The sequence below is a fragment of the Haliaeetus leucocephalus genome, unplaced genomic scaffold (assembly GCF_000737465.1).
Source record: "Haliaeetus leucocephalus isolate CR32 unplaced genomic scaffold, Haliaeetus_leucocephalus-4.0 Scaffold339, whole genome shotgun sequence".
Taxonomy (NCBI): Eukaryota; Metazoa; Chordata; class Aves; order Accipitriformes; family Accipitridae; genus Haliaeetus; species Haliaeetus leucocephalus.
Genome location: NW_010972775.1, coordinates 6166124 through 6193012, shown reverse-complemented (window position 1 = coordinate 6193012; position 26889 = coordinate 6166124). Strand labels below are relative to the sequence as shown.

The 26889-nt window shown below is 38.4% G+C and overlaps 2 protein-coding genes across 2 annotated transcripts in view; one reads left to right on the top strand and one right to left on the bottom strand.

Moving 5' to 3' along the window:
• Positions 1 to 26889, bottom strand: part of MTMR10 (myotubularin related protein 10) — a 536484-nt gene that overhangs the window by 208097 nt on the left and 301498 nt on the right. The gene's annotated exons all lie outside the window — the stretch shown is intronic.
• The window catches only part of KLF13 (Kruppel-like factor 13), a 34262-nt gene that overhangs the window by 4119 nt on the left and 3254 nt on the right, over positions 1 to 26889 (top strand). The window lies entirely within an intron of this gene.

Here is a 26889-nt window from a genome sequence, read left to right as displayed (position 1 = left end):
CACTGGATGTCCTGGAGTTCAACGTGATCATCAGCCACAAAGCCCTTGAAGTTTTCATGTTTACCAGAAGGTTATATTTAGTGTCGGTGGGTAGATGTCAAGTCTGAATTCTTTTCCACTGAGGTTCCTGTGGACCTCAGAAGCTGTGTTGTGATGCACAGATGCAGCACCCTGTTTATGCCAAGTTATATTGATTTCATTGATAGAAAAATTTCACTGGCACACCAGTTTTAAAAATCCTCTCCACTCCTGAGAAAATTCCTAAACACAAAGGACTTTCAGAAAATCAGATAAACCATTTACATGACAAAGTTCTCCTTCCTCTAAGCAGGTTTTCAGCACTGGGTCAGTAAGAAGGTTTGGAAATTCTCTGGAATCGCTGGAAACCAGTTTGTCTCTTTTGGTACACCAGTGGGGAGAGGGAGGCAGTGCAGAGCCCAATAGCCATCTACAGGCTACAACCTCATAAAGCATTGTCCAGAACTGCTATGTTCCAAGAGGCTGTAGAAGAGCTCCAACTTATTGCATGATACTATGTATTTATATGTAGAGAAAAACTGGATTTTGGGCAGGGACCACAAGAATCCTATGTGTTGCACCCCGCCTCCACCAAATCACTGTGACCTCTCAAGCTTTTAGCCATCTTCATTAGCATGCCATCATGAATGCAGAGAAAGCATAACATAAACCTTCATTTAATTGCATTCAAAACATCCTTCTAAACTTACTAGTTCTATTCACCAAGCAGTACATCGTAACACAGAAACAGCTTTTCAATCATCAGAACTAAATGTGCTTGCACAAATTAGCATAAGCTAAAGAGATGTGGGCACCAGGCTCAAGTCTGGAGTCTTACTAAGATAGAGTCTTGCAGTGAAACAAACTTGGGGGCCAGGTAGCTTAATAGTGGCCCCTCTGTACTACTGCTAAACTAGCTGACTTTTGTATGGCTGATGGGGCTCAAGAAGAAGAGAAGGCCATCCTAATTATATTATCCTTGCTCATAGATGTCATGTTAGGACTCATCCAAGAGAAAGTGGTGAAGACCTTTGTTGGTCTCTGGCTGGCAGAGTGAGCTTGTGTAGCTATGTATTCAGCCTGCTTAACCTTGCGGTTATGGAGGACATGTTACTTGGTATCTGTTGTTCTTTTTAGTCTAACCCTTACTCATGAAAATTAGCCGAATTGAAATAGGTAGAAAAGACTGAATAATTTCCATTCACTTGTAAAGAAATTTCCATTTCTTTACATAAAATCTCTATAATCACATTTTTGAGAACAACACTAATGAACCCATATGAAAAAAGTTAGATTTTAACTTATGTACCTTTTTCCCCCCTAATTATTATATCTTGTTTCCTTAAGCAAAATTTTTCTGATTACTTTGTAACTGGGGTATGTGAAGACAGAGAAATTCATAATCTTTTTGGTATTTGAAAACGATCTGAGAAACAAAGCAATCAGACCTCACTGTGACAAGTGTGACAACAGCATAGCAGTTAGGCTGGACAAACTGGAGTAGTATTAGGTTGGTAGAGGCTTTTATATAAAGTACGGATGATACATTTAAAACAGGAGGTTAGTTTTCACTTTCAGTTCTAGTATGTCTGATTTGCTCCAACTACATTAATTCAAAACACAGCAGTAAAACATGACATCTTTGAAGTTGGTCTGAATTGAGATGCTGCCTGTGAGCATGTGAAGAAACTGATTAAACAATGTAAGGAGAAGCAATTTCACGTATCAGTGAAATAAAGTTTTATCTTCCATTTTAGCACCTGGCAATTACCAAAAACTTAGCTGGTTAGCTAAAAAACATGGACTAGACTTGGCTCTGTTTCCTTTAGCTTACCTGTAGGCACACAGTGACTCTAGAAGGAGTATATGTATGCATGCATGTGGCAAGCGGCATTTGTGAAGACTCAAGCTTTTGCAGGAGAAGATTACAAGAGGAGAAACTTAATCTAATGCCTCCTGTGCCACTCAAGAGAGCAGAGGAAAATAGGGTTGCAGACTCCTCTTGTGTAGAGCAGGATGAAATGAGGGGGTACCACTGGTTCAATCCATCCTCTGAGCTGCCAGTTGGGCTGGTCTAGGTGTCAGGACTGAGTGGGAAACTGCAGTCCCTCTGAACAGGATGCCAGAGGAAACTGGAAAGGCCTTTCCCCCATCCCCCTAATCTCCCACAGGCAAGAGTACAGACTTAACTGAATTCAGCCCTCTGCACATTGCTCGGCAGTTTCAGTTTTAGTGGCTAGGCCTAGTGTTTTTGAATTCTTGTGTTAAAAGTTAGAAACGGCTAGCTGGCTCTACATGCCTAACTCACCGTTAGCATACACCCAGATTATCAAAAAGCTCCAGGGTGCCTCTAGGCTGTTGTATCCCATAATGCTCTTCTACTACCTTCCACCTCCTCTCTTTGCTGAGTGCATCAAAATCTTCTCTAAAGTTTTTCTTTGAGACAATTCTTAGCTTCAGGACAGCTTCAAATGCCAGCCTCACGAAACAGTTGTCTTTTCAGCCTAAGCCATAAGCATTCTTTCTCAGTGTTAAATAGTTCAGCAGTCTGCTCCTGCATTTTTCTAAAAACTGATGGTCTTAAGTGTCTTTTAATAAGCCTGTATTTTTAAAAACAATACAAAACTGCAAAGCATTGTTTTTGTTGCTTTGAAAGAGCTCTGCAACTCCTTTCTTACTTCCTCTAAGAAGATTTCAACACATTAAAAAAAAAGGATTCAACTGAAAACATAAACCAACTTCATTTACAGTCCTGCCTAGTCCCCACCCTTACATGCAATTCCAAACAATAACATTATTAGTTAAAGGTATTGATCCTAAGCCTAGATCAAACAGTCTATGTTCATTGAAGGTAACAAATAAGCAGTATATATGCTATAAGTAGCCTAATGTTAAAATCTTTGAAATAAGCACAGGGCATAAATTTCTTAAAAGAGTAAGCAAGTTTTAGAACTTATATTTTCCAAAAGGAGCTGAAGTCAGGAAGAAGGGCAGAACTACTCCTACTCACTCCTTTTAACTGACTGGTTCAGGACTGAATAATAGGATTCAGTTAATTCAGCTGCAAAAGAGTTAGGGTTAGATTGGTTGCATGGAGAATCCAGCTGGCTGACAACTGTATTTACTACACACTTGAGTAGTATTAGCTACTAGAGAGAACTAAATCTTCTGATCGTTACACAGGTTTTTCTGTGAAAGGCTTCCCTTCCCTTCCTTTCCCTCCTTTTTCTCCCCAGTCTTTATGGTGATATTATTTAATCCTGCAGAAGTCACAGGAGTAAAGCTTCTGATAACAGTTAATAGAGTTTAGGTATTGTAGCTAAAAAGCCTTTAAAGCAAAGCCGTACTTATCATTGCCATAAGTGTGATGGAGAGAGGGTGTACTACAAAAACCACTCTGTCTTCTTTTTCCCTTTTCACCATTGTCTTTGAAACAGGTATAATCAGCATAGCTAAATACTCTTTCTCCATAATTTCCCCCACTTTTCCTCTCTTTGCTTTTGCTGAGTGAAAAGGGAAGAGGAAGATGACAATCTGTTTAAAAGACAAATGGGCATTGCTTTGAATCTGAGGGGACATACATGGTTGTGCTGTGTTGCACTGAAACATGCTCAATAAACCAGGGAAAAAAAATGTACAGAAAGAAAATGAATCAATTTGTGACTTCCACAGTTCTTTGGAAATCACATTTTGCTGAGACCAAGACAGTTACTGAGACAAATCTAGCTCAGGCAGTGAGTTGCCATCCTGGGCAACCTGTGATCTTACTGTAGTCGAGCAGAGCATAATTAACAAAAAATATCCCAACTACACTACGGCTGTTGCAGTCAACATCATTCACAGAATACAGTGTTCAGGGACTGCCTTTTCTACTGGGTGAAAACTTTGGGTATCTAGTGGAAAATCAGAAACTTCACAGAATTCTCTTCCCCAAAACCATCCTCCTTTTAGCATGGAGGTGGTACTCAGGTCCAGTGTAATAAGATCTATTAATATTGGAAGTGGTGAGGATGGATTGTCTTCCGCATCTCAGACACCAGTAGCAGCACTTCCCTTCTCAGTAGCAAGACCAAAGTCTTACAGATAGTCTGGAGTAAACCAGCAAACAATCTTTTTAATGAATGGACGATTGCAATTGATAGCTGTGTTTGTATTAGAAATTAATCATAGCCTTATGGAAAAAGTGTTCTGGATGATCTGTAGAAGATTTTTCTGCAGTAGTACATACTTCTTTGCAGGACACTGGAAGGTATTTGTATGTGACATGAGTTCTGCATAAACAACAAATATTTTGCTAAACTGGAGTTCTTTATGAAACAAACTCACAATTGGATTTCATCTGAAAAGAAGGCACCTTTAACCATTTAAAATACAACTGTTGCATTGTGTTATTGTCTCGCTGAACATGGTTATGGCACATTGAAGAGCAGAAACCTGGAACTTGTTTATATTGGACATGTGGTTTCTAGTTCTGTTTGATAAGTTAAGCATGTTCCAACTTCCCCTCTGCCCCATTCCAATCTTGGATCAGCTGTTTGGAAGTCAATGCTGATGGAACCAAAAAAATACTCTACTCTTCCAATGCAGGACAAACTTTGAAGGGTCCTTTCTGTAGAATTTCTATAGGTATACTTTTTTTCTTTGTTAGTCACTTAGCTTTTATTAGGTAGATTCGAATGGGCAGTGAGATCATTATCTTGCTGTGTTCAGTTTAACAATAGTTAGACAATGCGGGTTATTTAAGTGCAGGCACTGAAGTCAGACACACATATCCTGTATTTTTCAGGTCTTGCAGATTCAGCAGATCTTACAGGGCCTCCGCTTAATATAAAAAGATAAGTTTTTAAAAGTTCAGGGTGCCATCAGTGTAGTTACTGGTAGAAAAACGACGACAGAAGCTTTTTTGCAGCCCTAACATAAAAAGCATTTACTAACCAGGAACTTGGCACAAGTCAAATGGTATTAAACTAAGCATATCCTGAAATGACCTCTAGTGCAAGGAAAAGGTTTTCTGTAATCAGTTACAGCAATTTTGTAGTGCTCTCAGGAATTATAGGCAAAATATTTGTGACTGGGTATCTGTTGACATTGCAGTCAATGGATCAATAAGCTATCTTAGATTTATTGCACACTATATTTCTACCATACTGCTCTCTATTATTCAGTTATATGAGGTTTTGGAATAAAGGCACCTGAAAAATTCACGTGAGAGAGCATTGTGTTGCTGTTACATATTTTGCAGCTTTCTGTCTGCTTTGGTCCTGCAGCCAGCTAGAGTATCCCTGGACAGCAAATGCACAAACAGAACAGGTATGCTGGTTATGTAGCCTTTACTGCCTTCAACAGTAGCTTTTAAGACTGGTCAAGGAGAGAGGCAGAACTGCTAGCCACTTAGTTCCAGAGTAAGACCAGCTGAGGTACAGCAGCCAAAAAGGATGTATTGAGCTTTTTAAAGTAAACAGCTGTCAGTATTTCCACTACAGGAACATAACAATGGAGACAGCTGAGAAAGGTTAGAAGATGACAGCCTAGTCCATCGTTTCCTGCAAAATTTTGCTGAAATGGTGAGCTGTTTGTTAATAGATCTGAGAAATATTGTTTTGCAATTTGGGAGTAAATAAATGAAATGACATTGGTACAAATTTAGGTACTAGACTGGGGCTTTATAGGTTCTTGCGAAGCCTCACAGTGTATTTGGAGCTTTCCTGCATTCTTAATCTGGTAGTTTAGGATCCTGCTATAACAAATATGAACAGGGATGCTGCTAAAATCTCACTGAACCATAGGCTAATTCTTGTTATATATTGTAGGGGCTTACTGAATTTAAATTTGCAATTTCTTTTAAATGTCAGCAGAAGGATTGCAGGCTAGCATTAATACATGATTGCCTTGGCAGTTTTTGATTGTTCTGGCAATTGATATATTTTCCAAAACTAATGTGAATTGTATGCAGCTTTCTTATGCATGGATGTGAAACTCTTAACAGAGCACTGAAAGCCCCTCTAAGTCAATGGAAATTTTTCATTTGGTGTATCTATGTCCATACAAGCAATGCCAATAGAATGTTGGCAGATGGCTAGTCATATTGTATAATAAATCCAGGGTGTATTTGCAAAGTATGTTCTTTAAATTCTCAGAACATGTCCAAAACAAAACTGAATTTCTTAGATACCCCAAAGGATTACATATCTGCCAGGATTCTCATTGATACATTTTTTTCCCCTTTCCACAGAGATGTACAGTATTTGCACCTTCCATTTCCCCCAACTTTCATCATTCTTGGAAACAACTGAATTCTTCTCACTAATGTTTTAGAACTAGTCTTTTTCAGATTGGCAACATGTGCACCAAATTCTAGCTTAAATAGAAATATATGACCAAAATTATGAGCAACCAGAAAAGCAAATGCTTTGGAATTTGTAGATGCCCCTACACAGTATTATTAGCATTAATACACCTGTAAGAAATGGATTAAAAGCTCATTTTTTCAACAAACATCTGAAAAGATGTAGAATTTGGTCATGGGACAAAGTAACTCTATACCATGAGTTTAATAGATGCTACGGCATGGATTTAATAGAATCAGTTTTACTTCAAGCTATATGATATGAGAGGTATGACTATCTCTAGCTAATCACCTACCCTGTTTCTTAACAAAAAAAATCCTAATAAGGAAGCACAGATATTTTTTTTTTAAGCACAGAATTTTGAGTTTCGTTTGGAAAGAAACCACCACCTACACATATAGTAAGCATTGCATTGATAATAAACATAAAAACGTTTTTGCACACTGTTAAAGATCACTTACGGTAAACCCTAACTCTGATTCTGTCCCTCCTTCATGTGCTGGTGAGGCTTTGAAGGTGGAATAGGGCTGTTGCAGCTAGGTAGATTAACTCAGCATTGGGACATGCTGCCTGGAGGGAGGATTCTCCCTCTCCCCACTGCCTCCAGCTCTTACCTGCTCTGCAGAATAGCTGATGCTGTTGAAAAGATAAGTTTTCAAATGGCAGACAGGTATGATAGCTGCCAGAGTTTGCAGAGGGCCTGAAACAGTAACTTTAAGAGGAGAAATGTCTCAATTCATAACAGTGAGTTTTAACATGCTACTGAAGGTATTTTAGAGGTTTGGCATCTATCTATGACATTCAGACCCATTACTTTCTGGTCAGCTTCATCTATGGTATAGATCCCACATAATCTGCAAATTCTTAAGAGAACAACTGAGGAGAATTGTGATACTTACACCATAAAAATCTGTTTAAAACTGTTAAAGGAAACTGCACACATGTATCACAACTCCTCTGTAATCCTGATATGATGACTTTTGAAAGACCTGTAGAAGCACAGATATACTAGTGGGAACATAGCTGGATGTTGTGGGAACACAATGGTACTCACGATTCATTCTAGTATGGTTATATTCCACAGCTTTCTTAACATCTCATGTGCAAGTGAGTTCAGATATCACACAAGATCAGGGTAATTATCCATGCTGAAAGACCCTTTCACCATTTTTCTATGTCTTCCTTCCAGCTTGAGTGAGTTTTGTTGTGTTGGCATCTTCCAGTCTGCGGGACGGTATCATTAATGGCACCATCTCATTGACCAGATCAGCCATGATTTAAGCCAGCATCTGTTGGAGCTCGGAGTTTAAATGTAGAAATCTAACTTCTGGGGAGCTATTTCAATCAACAAGTCTCATTGGTAGCTTTCAGAAAATGAGATGGTTGGGCAGGTTACAATGTCATCTTTGCTGTGCTCGCTCAAGTAGACAAATACTGTACAACAGCTGGCACAAATGCTTTACGATGAACCTTGTCCCAGACTTCTATAACTGGGAAACGTACAGATGAAATGTGTTTAGGAACATGATTGTCAGATACCTTGTACTCTCTAAGGTGATAATTTGTGAAGGTCTCATTATATAATGGAGAGACAAAGCTGTAATGAGAAACAGGTTTTAAATACTGCTTGTCGAAGTACAGATGTTCAGCACCAGCACCTTGTGAGCAAAGTTTCAGGCAGTCCCCAAAGGGGTGGGTTTTTAAAAAAAAAACAAACGAAAAAGAACAGAATATTTTGTCATTCTGTTTCTTACCCTAATTCAGTACATGGAATTGACCAATGTTTCTGGTAAGCAGTGTGGACTAAGCAAACATATGTTTTCTCTCCAAGTGTAAACTCTCACCTGACTCATACCACAAGATCCTAGATGGTGAAGGGCTTTTCATTTTTAGAGACTTTTTTGCTAACCTTGCTTACTGGTGAAAAGCCATATAGAACTCACCTGTTTTCTCTGCATTTCTGCATGTGATTTCTTTGAGCAGTGCCACCTCTGGAGAAAACAATATCACTGACCTTATGAAACCAAAATAATCTCTGTAATGATACAGTATTTTAAACCTACATCTTTCACTTGATACTTCCTTTTTTCTTCCCCATCATTTAAATTGAGATTGTTCAATAGGCTGCTGTTAATTCCTTGAAGTTTTAGGGCTCTGAAACATAAAAAAGAAAAGTCATAGTTCAGCTCTTTCACTATGCTTGACAGGATAATAATAAGGATTTGAGTACTTCCCCCCCTCTCAGTCTAACACCAAGCTTCTCAGTGAAACAATCCTTCTCTTCTTTTGGCCTTATCTTGACTGGTGTTCTTCTAGACTGTTTACAGGAACATAATTCAATTTTTGTATGCAATAGACTACTTCCTTTTGAATGTACAAATCACTAGATTATTTTTTGTCACTAAGGCAAAAATTTATTTTTTGACACTAAGAATGTAATAGGTTACAAAAAAGGTCTGAGAGAATGCTATCTGGCTGGTGCTTTGCTTTTGTAATGAATTCTTGGAAAAGCAGCTATACTTTCTGAGGACATATCATCAATACTCTGCTTTGTGCTGCTAAGGTTAGCACTTGTGGATGAGTTACAGACTAATTATTTTGGAAAAGCAAATGACACCTGCGCTGAACTTCTGTGCATATGTTTGCTTAAACCTTCTTTCCATGAGCCAACTCTGGTCTTCTATATAGTGTACCCCTGGACACATACAAGGTACACTTACATTTCTGTATTATACATATACACCATAAACTGGATATGACCACTGTTGTTTGCAAGAGACTCAAACTCATTTGGTATAAGATACATTTTTCTGGTGTTAGCATGAAAATTAGTTTCTTAGGTGTTTAAATGAATTTCTTGCAGAAAGGCAAGGAACTGATGTGATTGATACACTTCATATTTTTTCTTCTTTGAATGCTTTGGAGGAACTGAGCTCCACTCATTTGCAAAGGAATCCAAGTTACCACATAACTATTTTCTCAACTAAGTAGTTGTAAAGAGGCTGTAACATTCTCATGGGTGCTCTGCAAGTTCTGTGGTATTCGCTTTATGAAGAAGTGATTGTGCTAGCACACTTTTGAGTACATTTGTCATAGTTTCAAGGACAAACACAGTAAGAACAACAGTAACTTCCACTGCACAACTGTTTTTCACTGGGAAATCAGACCACCTTTGGGTTTTCTAATACCTGATATAAACGGTCCTAAGTTCCTAAGTCAAGCTTGTGTTCGACTCTTCTGATTATAAAATGCAGTTGCAGCTCCTTACCATCTGTACAGAGCTCCACTGACACAGCAGTACTTGGTGAATAATCAACTCTAATCCTTCCAGCTTCTGTGTTAGTTTCTGTGTGGACATTCCTTGTGTCCAGTTCCTTCTCCCTTATATTAAGGCATGGGAACAGGCCTTAGCTGCCTCACCCAGAGTGATTAATTTATTCTCTTAACAGCATTTACAGCCTTGAGTAATAGAACCAATGGGTCACACTGAAAAGGTGATTTACAGATGTGCATCTATGAGCATGCAGACAGCACTGTGTATAAAACTTTACAGTGCGAGGTTATTTATCTTCTGCAAAAAATGGTTAACGCATACCTGTTTGTATGCAGTTTAATGATGTATCATTTTTCCTAAGACTAAGATTTTCTCTTATTTGTCCATCATTCACAAAGAGTAACAATCCTAAACTTGAGCTGTAAAAACTTTTCTTTTCAAAGAAAGTAGAAACAAGTTTCAAAGAATTGGCTGAAATTCAAGGTCAGAGTACTCTGTGCATTACATCTTTTGTGGAAATGATAAACTGTCCTGTTTGGCACTGTCAAACTGCAACAGCAATAGTTGGATCATCTCAATCCCCTGAAGCTAAGTCAGGATACAACACAACTCATGAAGTTGCAATTCCTGTTTTCTTTGGTTTTATTTCCAGTCAGTGTGTTGTAAACCCAATTACTCAAGTTTATGAACCTTGCAACTCTGTGTACTGCAATTCCTGAATCCCAGCCAGAGACCCCTCATAGCTGCCAGAGTTGTGCTTAGCAGGAGCTAGGAATATGGACAGGAAGTCAGGTTCAAATCATTTTGTAGTTCCCAGATTTAGGACTAGATTGACCAAGAGTCCAAATGGAAATAAGAACAGCTGGGAACTTCTGTGATCTTTTTCAAAGTAAAAATTATGTCCTCTGCATAGGGTTTTGGAGCTAGCCTGCCAACTTGCAGGGATATCTTTTAGAATTTCACAATAATAGTTTAAAATAATGTGCATATCCTATTCTATTTCACAGAACTTTTCCATCACAGGAACCTTCTCCTGAAAAAATCTTCAGCCACAGTAAAATCCTGTATTTTGCAGAGTATTTCATTAGCCCCTCTGCTTTTGGGCATGCAAGGTGTAGTCAACTAATTTTCCTGCATACGCAAGGAACAGGTGTACCATCTCAAAAAGCCAGAAAGGCCAGCAGGTTTCTTCTCCTCACCCCAAAGAGCAGGCCTGTTATGAAGTAGATCTGCTCACTTCTTAAACAAAGAAGTGTAGCAGAGCATGAATAAATGTGCCCGAGGCACTAGTAATTTATGATTTGGCCAGTAATAGGGATCTTTCTACTGCAACTTGTCTACGTTTACAGCAACTGCATTTTTACTTATGTATGACCTGTAGAATTCAGAATCTCTGCTAAGGAATCACTCACATAATAAAATGGTTTCCATGTCAAGAGGCTTTTAAAGTGCTTACAGAGAAAACAGTGGCAACTGGGCAGCCCTTCTAGCATGATTCATATGTATAAACCACATTCTGTAGTGAGACATAACTGGTTTTAACGCTGCTCTGCTCTGTAAAGGCAAGCAATGAAGACATGGGCGTGGCATGCAAGGGAAAAGAGTTATAGCTGGTAAAGAGGCCATGCCTGTATATATGTATAATTTGGTAAATTTCAAACTAGTAAAGACATTCCTTTCAATACTAATTTGAAAAAGGAAAGTATTTAAAATAGTACTTCCTTTTGAAAAAAGGAATCCAGTTGATTTCTGTGAGTACATGATGAGATAGTTGCTTCAAAAGTAGAGAGAAATGTTTTCAAAGTTATATGTACCAAGCTGTCCTTGACAAAGCTGTCTTTGAAATATGTCCATGTTCTACTTAAGATCTTAGCTTTTCAGTTATGTTTCACATCCAGAGTCATACTTAGATAATTAGCTCCTGACTTGTACTCCTCCACAGCCACATCATTCATTCATTTCCAGCACTCACCATGGCCTCTCTCCTACGCCATGACCCCACATGTCAGACACAGCTGGTGAGGCTAGTCTCCCTGGTGATGCTGCAACCAGCTGTCCTGCAAAATGATCATAAAACATGGAGAGATCGCGGGAGCTGAACTGCACCTAGGGTGTGTTATACTGTGGGTGTTAGTGCTCAGAGAAATGGTGCTCTAGCAGTCATGCTCCTCTGTTGCAGTCTAATGAAATAGCCTGTCTTCTCTCACATGATGTACCCCACTTCATGTGACTTGTTGATGCTTGTAGTCTTGCAGGCTTAGAGAGAAGTTGCTTGGCAAGTCTTATCTAAGGAGGAATGCTAAGGCAATCTCATTGCAACATCTCATTAATAACCATTTATTTCTATTTTGTATAGAATATGGCCAAGGTGGTAACACATGCTTTCAGAAACAGCTTGAGACATTGGATAGGAGCCTGACTTTTCAGAAAACTAGGTGTACATCCCTACAGGTTCACTCCAGTGATTAAAACATTAAGACAACCAAAATTAAAAGACAACCTAATCAGTGATAAAACCTTCTCTTATTTATTTTCTGCTTATATATGAGAATGAGGCCTCGATGTGTGTGTGCTTACACACATTTGTAGTTTTAAAGAAAAAAGACTGAAAAACAAGCTGAAACTAGAAAGGAGCAGGTAACTGATGCTCGCTCTTTCTTTTTGTACAGCTGTGGTTGAAGGAGACTGCTAGATGGGGAGATGCAAAATAAACAGGGAAGCTATTGTCAGAACAGAACATATAAATGAGACTAGCAAGAGTTGAATGTTGAACTGCAAATATTGTCTTTTCTAAAAAGCTGACCTGCTTTAAAAGTGAGCACATTAGAATATGAGTACAACTGTTATCATAGAATCTGATTCCTTTATTAAAAACAAAAACCTGAATCCTGGTTTAAACAGGAAGTGTGACTTTACAATCTGGGCAGAAGATTTTCTGAAGCGTATGCAATAGGTTTATGCATACCTTGAATGGTAGCTGCCTGGTGTCAAGCAACAAACTTACTGTTTGATTATCATTCCATAAAACTACTTTCCAGAGCTGCCTGTTCCCTGAAGCTGGATGCTCCATATGGGCATTGGCTGATGCTGCTCATAAACTACTTCAGCACCACCTTGTTCTCTGGCACAACAAGCCATTCAAAATGAGAATAAAGATAAAAGGAAATTCCTGCTCCCTCTCTCCTCCATACAGTTGGAATAAACTCTCAGTCTCAGATTTTTCACTCAGCTTTACAGCTTTCGCTCTACTTACAAATGCTGAAGTCCCATGTTTCATGTATGCTGTGTTACTGTGAGGTTGTTGATTAAACAGTTCAAAAGTTCACAAAGAGACATTTCACAGTTACAGCCAAAGACAACTTTACTAACTTCTGTTTGCTTGGCTTCTATCGAAATGAAATCTCATCCTGTCCCCAAGTCCTGGGAGATGCTGTGCACATAAAATGTCATAACTTAACAGCAATGTCTATTCATGCCAAAGTATGTGGACTTCAGTTGGAGGCAGATGACATTCAACATCTTCCAGAATTCAGATAAATAAAGCACAGGTTTCAGTTTAGATGAATAATCCTTTAGTCTGTTATTCTGCATAGCAGGACAACCTTTCATTAATTTGATAGGCTTTGCTTTTACAAACACTTTTCTGTTTTTAGTAGAATAGAATAATAAAAAAATCATTGATATGTCAACAGAGAAAAGACTGATTCATGTGGTCATATCATTCCTTCTTTGCAGTTATTCATGCAAGTGCTGGGTAATGCTCATGGAGCCAGTTTCACAAGTAAAGCATAAATTCACCCACAATTCACACCAGATGAATATAATTTGTCATTACCTATTTAATTGCTCTCCCACTTAAAACATTTCAATTGTCATACCAGAGATCAGGAACATTACCGTGCAAATTTTTATGAAAGCCACGCCAAAAATTATTTGTGAGGTGGACTTTCATTGAAAGCAGTCTAAACCGCTACAGAGATTGTTTCCGTGTTCACTGTACAAACAGGGATGGTTTGTGATGTTTCAGTTTGATTTCAAACATTCTTGCAATACAAGCATCTTCAGGTTCTAGTTTTTAGGTTTGATCTAACTTTTAAGTTCCTCCCTCCCACAGTGGTCAGAACTCAGATAAATTAAAGCTTAAGACCATCTAAGTAAGCTAATTAGAATTTTCCAACAGAGACTAGATAGCAGCATTTTCAGGTAGAGGAAGAAGACCCTTGGGCTATTAGAAGAATAAGGAGTAACCTGTGTCCCACACTGCAGGCTGAAGAAAGATAGGTCATCACATTGATCAAAAAAGGAGGACAGTTATCTGTGGAGGTACATTCACAAGAGACTCTCCAAAGAAGCAGTTAAAACATTTAGAAGTCACTATGTTGTATTTTTCGTTCCTGCCATTTGACCTATGAGTACCTACTGGTTAATTCTGCTACACGTATAATTTCTCTGTATAAAGACCACATCATCGAGAATGAATGGCTTGACAGTTAGCCTGTCAGCTCTGTTGGGACATAATCTGAGGTTTCAAGAAGAGGTAGCACAGATTGGAAGAGGGGGAAGTGTCCTATAGTGAGCATGTAATCTTTCTTCCCACTGTAAGAGTGGACTGGAGAAAGACAGGATGCTAACGAGTGTAATACTCTTTAGAGGTCCCATGGAGCTGCTAACAGTCAGATGTCTGATCTGGAGCTGTTTTGAGTTTGCAGAGTGGGCTGGGTAATGGAGTGAGCAATTCTGAGGTAGCACAGGAAAGATCCAGACAGCAGTTTGTAATGGAAATCTTGTGTTTCTGTTGGTACCTTAACTACCCATTCCCTGTAAACGCATTCGATTCAGTTGTGTCAGCTATGGGTAAGATTTTTTTCCCTCCTGGAGGAGGGAGAATCAAGTCTGGGGAGTTTTCTTTCTTGGCTTTGGTTGCTGTCTGCATAACATTTTCATTAATCACCTTATTTGCTCTAACAGAGGGTGAGTGGTACAGCCGAAATCATCATCTTGTAGCAGACAACAAATCAGCATGCTAGCATGCTAGAACAGAAGTAACACAAAACTGCAAATGACTAAACAAGATCTCAGTCCAACATATATATTCATCAAGGTCCATATTATTACTTTCCTTTTCAAGTTTTAACTGGACTAATTTGATAAAAATGCTGTGTTTATTATTATATACATTTGGAGAGCCCTCCACTAGTCCCTTGTCACTTTAAAAGGTTTAAATTGGCTTGTCAACATGACAGAAAAAGAAGAACAAATGCCACATACCTTCATTGATGTTAGACTCTGTTATAAGAGGCCAGACTACTCTGACCTATGCTGAAGACACAACCTTTGTGCATAAGGAATGAAGAAAGCCCCTTAAACAAGTTTTTGGCTCAAGACAAGAATTCTAGGCTGAAATTCCTTTCCTGAGGTGATGCAATAAGTCAGATTTGCTGATTAGCACTTACAGGTTTTGGTTTTGCAACCCCAGTATTCTTTTGAAGTATATTTATTAAAAAGTATAGTTGACCAATGGAAAAGGAAAAAAATCCCTCATCTTTTAGTTTTGTCATTCAGTAATACCCAGATGTGTTTAGAGCCTCTATTTACGGTGTTTTTTCATTTATTTTCTATTCACAATAGAGATTTTAATAATCATCCTCCTTTCTTACATTCATAGATCTGAGTAGAACAAATTAGAAAAATACAGTAAAGGGCTGCTGTACTAAGCCCCAGAGCCCCCCTCTTTGCAAAGAGTCTGATACTTCAGTGTGGTTTGGAAATGACACATAGCTAAGACACATCTTCCTCTCCTCAGAATTCATTACTTCATCATTTCAGCATAACACAATTAATTATCTTGCATTTAAGTGCAAAGTCAAAGGGTCAGCTATTGATCTCCATTCTTGGAACAAGCCACAGGAGAGACAAAATCAAGTGGAAGTTGCTGCTCTTTTAAATTAGTGGCATTTCAGCTGTTTTCCTGAGCACTAGTCTAGGATTTAATGCCTCAGAGATAAGGAGACCCAGTAAGAATTTTAGGCTTACCAAACAGAAATTACATACTGCAATTGCAGGTGACTAACTTTGACAGAAACCTCAACATTTAGTTTGCATTATTTTAGAACATAAGCTCTTTGACACTGAGGCTGTTGCCTTTCCTTTTTCAAGAGTTAGGCCTGTCATTGGTACTCAGTAAAAGAGTATTGTTTACTCAGATTCCAGCAGCAGAGGGAAAAAATGCTGCTTTTATAATAGGATGTGGCAAAAGTCCATGTAAACAAAGGCATTGCACTTAATGGAAGCATGATCGATACAAGTTACTCCTGTGGAGCAGACAGGGTCCATTCTAGTCTGCACACTCACCTAGACATGGGAGTTGTCCCAGCTAGGTAGGATGAATTTCTGACCTCATGGGTATCCTAATGGCTCAGATGTTCCTCTTCTCCTAGATGGAGGATCTCCATTTTGGTTGTGCATCAGAACTTTTGGGAAAGAGTGAAATGGTGAACATTAAGCTTTAGAGTTAAGACAATCAACAAAAAAGCAGCATTAGATAACAATGATAAATCCATATAGAACTGTAAGGAGATTTATACCTTATCTTTGAAATTGCATGCCTTGTAAACACCATCTCATATAATCATGTAACATTACCATTTTCTGGCTGATGGATTCCTGCCTTTGTAAGAGGTAGCTGAAGTTTTAATTACAATTTTACAGACTAAGAGGTATTGCTGTACTGATAGTGCATTTAAAGTGTACATGCTATCAGTGCAGTCACATAGCAAGACTACGGCAAATATAACATAAAAGAGTCAAGAGAAATACTACGTGTATAGATTTTGACAAGGCCAGCTAGAAGATATAGCAGTAATGCACTTGCTACCACGAAGTTGTGCATTGTTTTTTCTAGCCATCAAAAGAAAACTTTATCTGCCCTCTGAGGCATGGGGAACATCTTTCATGCTCATTATACTTCTGTGAGGGGAAAACATACATATGTATCTCTCTCTTACCTGACATGACTAACCTGAATACCCGAAGTATTAATGAGCAAATTTACATCCAAAAAGAATTGCTCTTACTTCATTTGTACGTGATCAGTAACTGCCCTGGAAAGACTTTGCTAGGAACATCTCAAAAAATGAAGAGGAAAATACCACACCCAATGTCCAGCTTAGTGAGGCATCCTGGCCTTCAAAGTGTACAACATACAGCTCTATGTAGGGTTAGGAAATGGAAGACGTGGAAGCTAGTTTTGTCCACTGACCTAGGCTAGAGAGGATTCCTCCTTCCTTTCATCTCTCCAGTAAGAGCTGTGAAGCCAAGTGGCACGTAGAGCAGCTAATCAATGCATACTAAAGACACCATATAAATGGTACAAGTGATACTGAGTTCCTAGTTTAAACTTACAGTCTTTGCTCCAGGAGAGTTTTCATTTGAGACTGCTATGATTTGTAGTTCTAGAAGTGGCCAGGGGCACACTTTGCAACCACATGGGCTGACTTCACTGTAAGGCCGCAGAATTTCACCTGCAAGCCCTTTCCTATTGTCTCTTTCGCTCTTCTCTGTTACTCTCCCGTTCCTTTTAACGATGCCAATTTTCAGACTAGTGAGAAAAAAGATGACTGCAATGGTGACACTTGTCTGACACCATACTCTACCACCATCTATTTCCTCTCTAGTTTGCAACTAACCTTATCTACAACCTCAAACACAACGCAGCTCTGACTAAAGCAAGCAATACATTAATAAGTTTTTAAAATTAGAGTCTTCTCTACAAGCTTAGGCACAAAGCAAATGAAGATGTATGTGGATTATACAATCATTAGCTGCTTGGAAAGGCAAGAATATAACCTCACTACATGTGAAAGAAACAGTTTGGAGTTTTAGGTAAGGAAGACTGGCCTGGAGCAGAGGTAGCCTTGCTGTGAAACCCCATCATGCAGCATGCTGTGGTGGATGTGTGGAATAGTTCACGTAATATGTATTTTTCAAATAAGTAAACAGTGCTGACATACAACCTTGCTGTTTGACAGATGATTAGCATATTGAAAGGCATCACCCGTGTCTTACTGTTAGAAATAACTTACAAAGAAAAGAAAGGAGACAATCGGGTATGACACATCAAATACTTTCACGGAATCTCAGCCATATCTGTAGAAAGACATTATTTAGAGCTTGTTTGCTAAATTTCAGTGCTTTAGATACCAACAAGAATATTGTTTCTTTACCTTCTTGTCATGGCTACTAGCAGTTTTATGATGAGAAGCTGGGGAGGACAGCAAAGACAAAGATGCCTTCATCTCTCTTTTCTAAATGAACTCCATTTTGCTAGTAGTTGCAGATAGCCTGTGACCCTTGGTTAGAAGAATGACTAGGTTAATTAATTATTCAGAAAGTTATAAAATCATATTTGGTTCAATGCTTTATTCAGCTGATTCAGCCTCTTTGCTGAACTAGCTTTAAATAGTTCTGTTACTTCTAATAGAATGTATTTGAAAGATTTGTGTCTATGTATCTAGACCTCATCATAAAAGGAAGGAATCTTGAAGGCTAAACTCACCATAGTGATTTTGTATCTGATTGATTGTGTTTCAAGAGAAAAACTCTTTAACATATTTAACACACACAAATGTAACTATGTTTACACAGTACTAGTTTTGATATAGTCTGTATAATTGACTTCAGAACTTCACAAGCCCCTGGCGCAGTGCAACTGAGTTTTTGTAGTTTCAAAAGAGGAAGGAGCATACAAGACAGGGAGGGGTTGTGTAAGGAAGAGAGAAAAGATAAAGTGTGAACTCCTCAGAAACCAGGAAGTAACAAACTGCACAGGAGAAAGCTTACTATTAGCAATGACAAGTATTATGTGTCTTCGTAAAAGGGTGCAGTAAAACAAGTAGCATCAGACTCTTAGTGCTCAGGTATACAGAGATGTGAATTTTAAACTGGGGAATTCCTGAAGAGTTTTTTGTGACTCTTTAATGGTCTTTGATTGATGGGAAAGAATTTAATTTCTCAATTGCCCAGCAGGATTACCTAATTTTTGCAGTACTCTCTAGCAGAGAAAGAGACAGAGAGACTACAATGTAAATGTAGCTAGAAAGAAGAAAACCAAATATGATTCACTATGTATGCATGGAACTGTAACACTCTATGTCAGTCCAGAGAAGATCATAAAAATACATGTTTGGAAAATATTCTTGGTCTTTCTAGCATGGACTTTGGGTTGGTTGCTTCTTTGCCATGCCAGTAGTGCATCTTTGTATTTTTTGAAGGGAGATCTCAAAACAGACACAGCATTTTGAAGGGCTGCATCCCTTACCAACATTTTGCAAAATGACTCGGGAGGACAGACATACTAGGAAACCAAAGCAGCTTAGCATAACATTGGAAAATAAGTATCTTGTACTTAAGATGCTGTAGGGAATCACCTAAGACTCCTTGGGCCACACTGCAATGCTAGAGGGCATGTTTTCAGTCGCATCCTCAGCATGGACCTAAAATCTATTGCAAGATTTCTCTGTGAAGGGGAGGATAGACTTCCATACTCCTTGCAGTTGGCTGGTTAGCCTTCCCTTGTTGGCTGTCTTTGAAAATCCCTTGTGCTTATAAACATGGGGAGTCCAGTGGAAGTTGAAAACACAAATGAAATTGTTCCCTTAGAAGATCAGATCTTCAGTTAGTCACCTAATAAAAATGTCAGACAGTTAATCTTCATGGAGGAAAAGCTGCCAAGAAATGATAATGAAGAATATTAATAACTTTGCATTTCTTTATTAGTGAGAACTATAGAAACGATACTATTTTTGGCAAACAGTTGTTCACTGACAAGTAGTCTTTTATGAAGAACAGAACTATATGTCAGTTAAACTCAGCAAATAGCTTAGGCTGATTTTTTTTTTATTTCAGAAAGGTTGGGATAGTGTGTTTCATTAATTCATTTCAGATAAACATAGTCATTGTGTTGAAAATTGTCCCCAAAGCTAAAGGAATTAAAAATAGTGTTACAAAAACCATCCCAAAAGAAGTAAAACATTTTGGTCAACCAAAAATAAAATTACTGTGGGCTTCTTGGTTTGCTGAGTTCTTCTGGAGTTCAAAGTTTTTTCATTTTTTCAGTTGAGCAGAAAATAAGTTATCCACATAGCTGTGGCCTTTATTTTGTTCTTTCATTCAAAATCTTAGCAAAGGATGTAGCAATATTTCTTTTTATTAAATTTATGGCCATTTCACTTTAAAGCCAATTTGCTGTAAGATTTATTTTCCAGATCCTGGAACATAAATTTCAGCTACTTACTCATTGGTTGTGTGAAGTGGTCAGGAACTAGCCTTAGCTTAATGTACTGAACACACAGTGATGCACTTCAGCAGAGATAAAGTGAGAACTAAACAGGAGTCAAACAGGAATGAACATGGTAGGCCGAAGATGACTTGGTAAAGATAACAGGTTCAAATTTCAGGTTCTTAATTCACTGTGCAAAAATGCAGGGTAAGAAACATAGGTATTTTAGAAGTGCTAAGTTCTAGATACTCACACAGACAGAGTAGTTCAGCTTGGGCATCCCAATTTGAAAAGGGATTCAGTAAAGCCATGGAATGCATATTTTAGACAACAGAAAGAGTATGTGACAAAGTGTCCTGGGGGAAAAAAAAAAGCCTAAAAAGGCCAGAATGATTCCGTCTTGACAAAGGAGAAGGAAATGTGGCTGGTAAGAATACAGTAAAGTAGCTAAAATTATTATAAAAAGAGATTTAAGACATTATTATTGAACAAGTTTGAAATAAAGGCCTAGAATATACCTTATAAAACATAATCTGTTTGGTGTTTGGTTTTTTTTTTTAAATTGTTTCTATTATGGTGAAAGTGAGTGGTAATATGTTTAAGAAGGACCAGATAGCTGCATGGAACATACCAAATCAGTTATTTTGGTTCTTGGGTGGACCTGACTGTGGTTAAGGCTGGGGGAGGAATTTTGCACTACTTATATTTCTCTGGCATTGTAGCCATTATCATTATAGTATCTGAATGTGTGTTCGTCATTTGCTATTTATTTGAGTTGTTCTAGTTAGCTGTGGTTATACAGATAAATCACATGGTGTAATCTGTACTCCAAGGTGGAACAATACAAGCACTTCCAGAGCAAACAATAACACATATTCACTTAAAATGTAAACTTGCTGCTTGGAAATTGCCCTTTCAAGAAATATTCATATACGTCTAAATATCTCAATGAAAATCTTAAGGTACAGAAAATAAAACAAGGGTTTAAATAATGGATATTATGATAGCTGTTGCAGCTCCTGCTCAGTAGTAGTTCCCTGTGCATGCAGAAAATGTAAGATCCAATAATTTACCAATTTAATCCCTGGATTTATTAAGATTAAAATAAAGACGCCCACACTTTAAAGCAACGTTGTACTTGATGCCTGGGTCTGTGCCTGCTGGAAATCTGAGAATTCTAGTTCCTAAAAAAAGGTCACATCACAGATAATGAAAATAGCAGGAATATGCATGCTTCTGTCAGCAGGTATTAATGCAGCCTAGCTCGTTGCTGCTGTGTGTCCTAGGGGCTTGGGGGAGTGTTATGTCCCCATGTCTAATAACATGTGATCTCTGACTGAAGTTTTTCTTGGATTTGGGCATTCATACCACACTCGCATATTGGGTTTCTGGTGTATAGTGACAGTCAAATTCACCCTATAACTTTTCTTTTCACTGAAAACATTACTAAAACTTCCTCATTTTCCTGGAACTAGTCAAGCTTAATATTGCTGAATTCCCTACCTCTGTTAGATATGGTTGAAGGTAGCCAAGACATTCAAAAGCTGTTGGACAGACACACAAAAGCAAATGCAAAAAACATGATTGAATTTGGCTTGTTTGGTTATGAAATGTCACCCCCAAAATCATTAATTTAAAACTAACTGGTTTCAGTTTATAGTAGTTTGGAATTGTGAGGCTTTGGAATTTTTTGATCCCTTAATAAAGAAACTCGATACTTTGATACTTGATAAAGAAACCACCATTTGTCTAACATCAAAGCTATGCGCTATTCTCTCTCTTGCACTCAGAAGGCTAAGGGCTTGGGTTTGGGCTATGCAAAAGGGCTTTTTATAAACAAGAGAATAAAAGAAATGAAAGTATTCATAAATACATATCAGTGCTATTGAAGGATGACCTTTTCTCTTTTTTTTAAATAACAGCCAGTCTCAAGAAACATAGTCTGCCTGGCTGATTTTTTTTTCCCAGGATAGCATTTCTTCTCTTGAAGGAAGGCTGCTTCAGTCACATCTCTATTTAACTGTCTGCCCCTCATCCTCCCCACCCAGCCTGCTGATCTGATCTGTGTTTCCAAATACACCCTTAATTATGTATATGAAAATGTAGAAATATAAGAATAGCACACACTGGCATGTTCAGGTTTCTAGTCTGTTTTCATAACAGCATACAATGCTGTTCTGCAAAGCAGCAGAACAGATTAAAGATCACAGAAAATTGTTTCTGGCTTACTGTTTCTGGTTTTGCAGGCACCCATGGAATTCCCAGGGTACAAATTTCTTTGCTACTGCATGGCCTTGGCATATGCTTGAATGCTAACTTAATGTGCAGAGCTACAACATGAGTTAAATTGAAAAAATAGCTCCTGATATGTAGTTTGTCTTAATAACACTCTAATCTGTAGGGCAGTGGATATCACATTTCAAATCGTTCAGATATGATTGCCTAATCTTTGCATTGTAATTCTGAAAATGGTTGGTATCACAGGTGTCTCAACCTGTTTTGGCATTTCAGTCATTAGTAGGTTATTTTTTAAGCATGTTCAGGCCTACACAGTACTTTGTATAATTTTTAATTGCAATTCAAATGCTGGATATCATACAGATGAATTGGTGAAACAGGAAGCAGATTACTCCAGGGTCTGTACAGGAGTGTCACTATATAGGAAATGAGTCCTTAAAACTATATGTGGATGGGGGGAAGTCAAGAGTGCACTGAAAGTATGGTACAAATCAAGCTCAGTAGACATCAGATCTGAGTCCACCATCTCTAGTTCTTGTTTCCCATAACTGCATCTAGTTGCCTCAATATATATAATGATTGACAAATACAGAATAATACAAAGGACCTTTATATAATATCATAAGAACAGGCTGGCTCTACTTGCTTCCGAATCCCTTCCAGCAAGAGAGAAGAGAGGTGCAATTTTTTAATGCTGTTTCTATAGTGCAGGCAACTCTACAGTTCCTTTGGCAGTTGGCTCTGGCAGAAAATTTAAGCAGCATGAGTAGCTAGTTCTGTGCCACTGAAATGAATTCAGAAGTCAGTGCCCCTGTAGATCTGACATACTTTTACGCAGTGAGCACTGCAAGTTTCTTAATGCAGCTTTACACACATTTTTTCCTTTGGACTGGGTGGAGTTCAGGAAGAAGCCAAAAATGTTCTTGCTTGTGTAATTTTCAGTTAAGATCAGTTGAATTTAATTCTTGAATGTGATATTTTTCCATTGGTTTGTGTAACTCTAAACACAAGTTATGTGATGTCATGTGCTCTGGTAGAGGAGCTAGAAAGGTTACAGTTTAGTGGGATTTAGAACATGGAAATGCTAACCTATTTAAAATTGTAAAAAAAAAAAAATTTACAATATTCCTTATCTTTTAAAGGCATCTCTTGCCTGCCTCTCTGAAGAGTAAAGAAGCCTGAGCTGCTTTTTGATTCCTTTATTTTCAAACATTGTTATCTTTTGGAGACTTACCTCTCCTTGAGACCTGCTAGTAATGCTTATAATGCACTAAAATACCGCTGCAGCCAAGGCATAGCGTTAAGACTCTCAATATACACATTCACATGCTTTACATGTTTCTTGCTGTATTTAAGATATTTTATAACATTTCCACATTAATTTATAGGATCAAATTCTGCAGTCATTGTATAAAGGTAAAATTTCTGACTTCAGCACTGCCTAAGATGGAGTTCAAAATCTTTATTGTGTTGTGTATAGCCACTTTAATGGTGAAAGCTCTTTGTTGAGTACAACATGTCCACGGGTTACTGCTTATGCAAGAAAGTTGTAGTGTGGTTGCATGTTCCCTAATGTGATTACGCAATCAATTCATATAATCTCTCATTCTGTTGATTGCTTTACTGCCGGTAAAAGGACATTCATATAACCTACCTGCACAGAAAACCACATCCCTTCTGTTTGAGAGATGAGACTGATGACAGACTGTGAATTTCCATGTGTGGTTTTGGGGCAGCAGCTAGGTCTTAATTAATACCCAGCAGCAACTTTGTTCCAGACTGTGTTCTAATTTTTTTATGAGCAATAATCACTCTCATATCTTCACACAAGGCGTCCAGCATTTCGTCACAATACAGCTTTTCTTTGAGGAGGTATTGCTAAACCTCAACAAAGTTGGGAAGCTCTCTAGAGAACTTACTACCACTACTAGAGTGATGCCAGTTGTGAGAGAGTGCATGGAGGGGAAAACTACTTGGCCAAGAAACTTAAAGGCAACTACCAAGAAGATATCAAATCAAGAGTAGAGAGGACTGAGGGGAAAAAGTAGTTCCTAGGAAGGAGGAGAACAGGGAACAGTAGAGAAATAGTGGAAGAAAGGCCACATTTTCTTTGGCTCAGCACCCAAATCATCACCACCATCATCAACAACATCAAATCAGGCAGGTGAGTAGGAACCTGAATGTTCTTATCCAGATCTGATGTGCAGTGAGGAGAGGGAGAGATAAGTTGTGCAATACCTTCATCACCTGACTGTTAGCGCTGGATAACACAGATCTTGCACAATCCTGCTCCAGAACCTCTTCTCTCATTACGAACTGGACTGTCGTGCCTACTGCTGGCTACCAAATGCTAGACATAGAAAACAACAGCTGATGCCATGCTAACTAATCAGAAGAAAAGGTTCCATTTTCTTTGTGCTTCATGGTGTCAAAATTATTAACTCTTGTCTTCCTTCTCTGAAAGCAGTCATTTCAGGGGGCAGTCCTTCTAGTGAAGAACATTAGGTAACACCATTTGTAATGAAAACAAACACACAGAAAATTAACTTGGGTGACAGAAACATCCAATGGCCATTGCCTTACCAAAAAATGATGCCATAGCTCAGGGATTAGAAACTTCGATTCTGCAGGCCACATCCAGCTGTGTGACCATGTCTCATTGCCCTTCTTCCCGAGGGTCCCAAAGTCCTTATAGAAGTGTATCTGTTGTATGACCAAAGCATAGGGAGAAGACTAGTGAATTGGTCACACAACAGGGATGACTGGCATGTCTGACCACAGGCAGGAGTGTATCTAGCAACAGATGACTGGATACATGACAAACAGCCAAAATATATTTGTTTCCCTTTTTTTTCACATTTCTATCAGCAGACTGAGAGATGAGTCCCTGACAGTTTGCAAGAGAAGGCTGAGGAGGACATTGAATGGATTTGCATGGGGTTTTTAAAATGACAAAACTATATCCATTAAACCAGTTGGTAGAGGTTTTATTCTTAAAAAGGTTTGTGGGGCCCTAAGTTTTTTTAGGCTTTAGTTCAGGGGAAGCCAACAGAAAGCAGTCCTGTTCGTCTTGGCTGCCTTTTGCAGAGTACTTAGGAGGTGGTGTTCATGGTTCTCCATATGAAAATCTCCCTTGTGTACTGTACAGATACAATGATTTCATTATGCATTGTAATTGTAGGTGTAATTAACAAAATCCACAAAATGTGCTTAAGAACAATTGGTCTGCTGAGTCTTGGTCTTTCTCCTAAATAATCAAGAACACATCAGGGACAGTGGCTTTCTCCATGCTCTTGAACAAAATCCTATTTAAAAAAAGAATTGCCTGTCTGTTCATTGAGACACTATTTGAGATTTGGCTGAAGTATCTTGGAGGCATAATCGGAGTTCATAAATGGAGGGAAAAAGAACCTACAAATCTCTTTTTCTGAGCAGGAGCCTCCTAAGTAGATCTTGGAGATAAATGTTATGGCCAAATCTGTGAATTTAAAATGGATTATTGGCTGCTTAGTTTGAAGGCTGGCTGGGGTCAATTTTGCTATCAGACAATTTTAATTAAGGTGTATTGAATTTCTCCAGGAGGCTAATTTATTTATTTCCTATTTGGTGTAGTGTGTGGAGAACTTTTATTTCTTATTTTGGCACAGAATTTTTATAGGTCTCTGGGCCTCTTGAACTGGCTATTCAGCATTAGGAAGATGAAGATTAGTGCAAGTAGGAAGTTACAAAAATTACAACTACAAAAAATGCTAAGTCCATGTATTCAGAGAGGAATAAGATGTTCCAGATTAATAACAAATAAAGAATATGTGATGTTCAGACTCAGTGACAGTAAAAACCAAACCAATATACAGAAGTAGTAGACAGCACATTTCATGATTTGATATTTTCATTTTTAACAAATGGTGAAACTAAGGATGGAAACATAGTACAAGTTGCCTAAGGCTATGCAGCACATCAGTGATGAAGCTGGGAATATATTCCAGATACCCATCTACCCCACAATGCTACTTTGGTCCGCGACCTGTGCTCACCTCCAGTGCTGGAGCTTCTCAGGCTGCACATTTACCACAGGCCCAAGTGCAGACCTCTAGCACAGCCATGCAATGGTATGGGCATCTGGCCCTGTGAGAGATGTTTCCCATGTCCGAGATCTGTTGAGAAGTGCATCACATCACCAGACTGCTATTTGAGCTCACTGGTCCTACCGTAAGCATAACAGGCCATGGTTTTTAGGTTAGCTATTGATAGAAGGCTACTACCTTCAATGTGGCACATCATATACCTAGTTGAAATACAGTGCTTCCTGCCTCACTTCTAAATGAGACCTAAGGCAGTGAACAAGAGAAACTGTACTACCTGGTAGCAAATGCAAAAAACACAGGCATGGCTGTGGAGAATACAAGGTGAGAGTCTCACATACAGTGCCTCAAAATTGCCATTTTGCATTTTCACCATAATTGTTTTTTAATAGCTGAAAAGAGAGATTTCATGCCTCCTGAACTTCAACATTGAGTCAGACAGACATAGGGACAGCTTGGAGGAATAAGTGAATATTCTATACAGCTCAGTACAGATATTGTCAAAGTCCAGAAGTCCAATGGAGTACAAGAGATATGAAATGTGACATCTATGAAAGGATCAGGAGCCCAGCATCCCTGAAGATCCAGTTACCAAATAAAGTATCACTAGTTTGATTTACAGTACTTTTTAATGGGTTGGAATACCACAGTGGC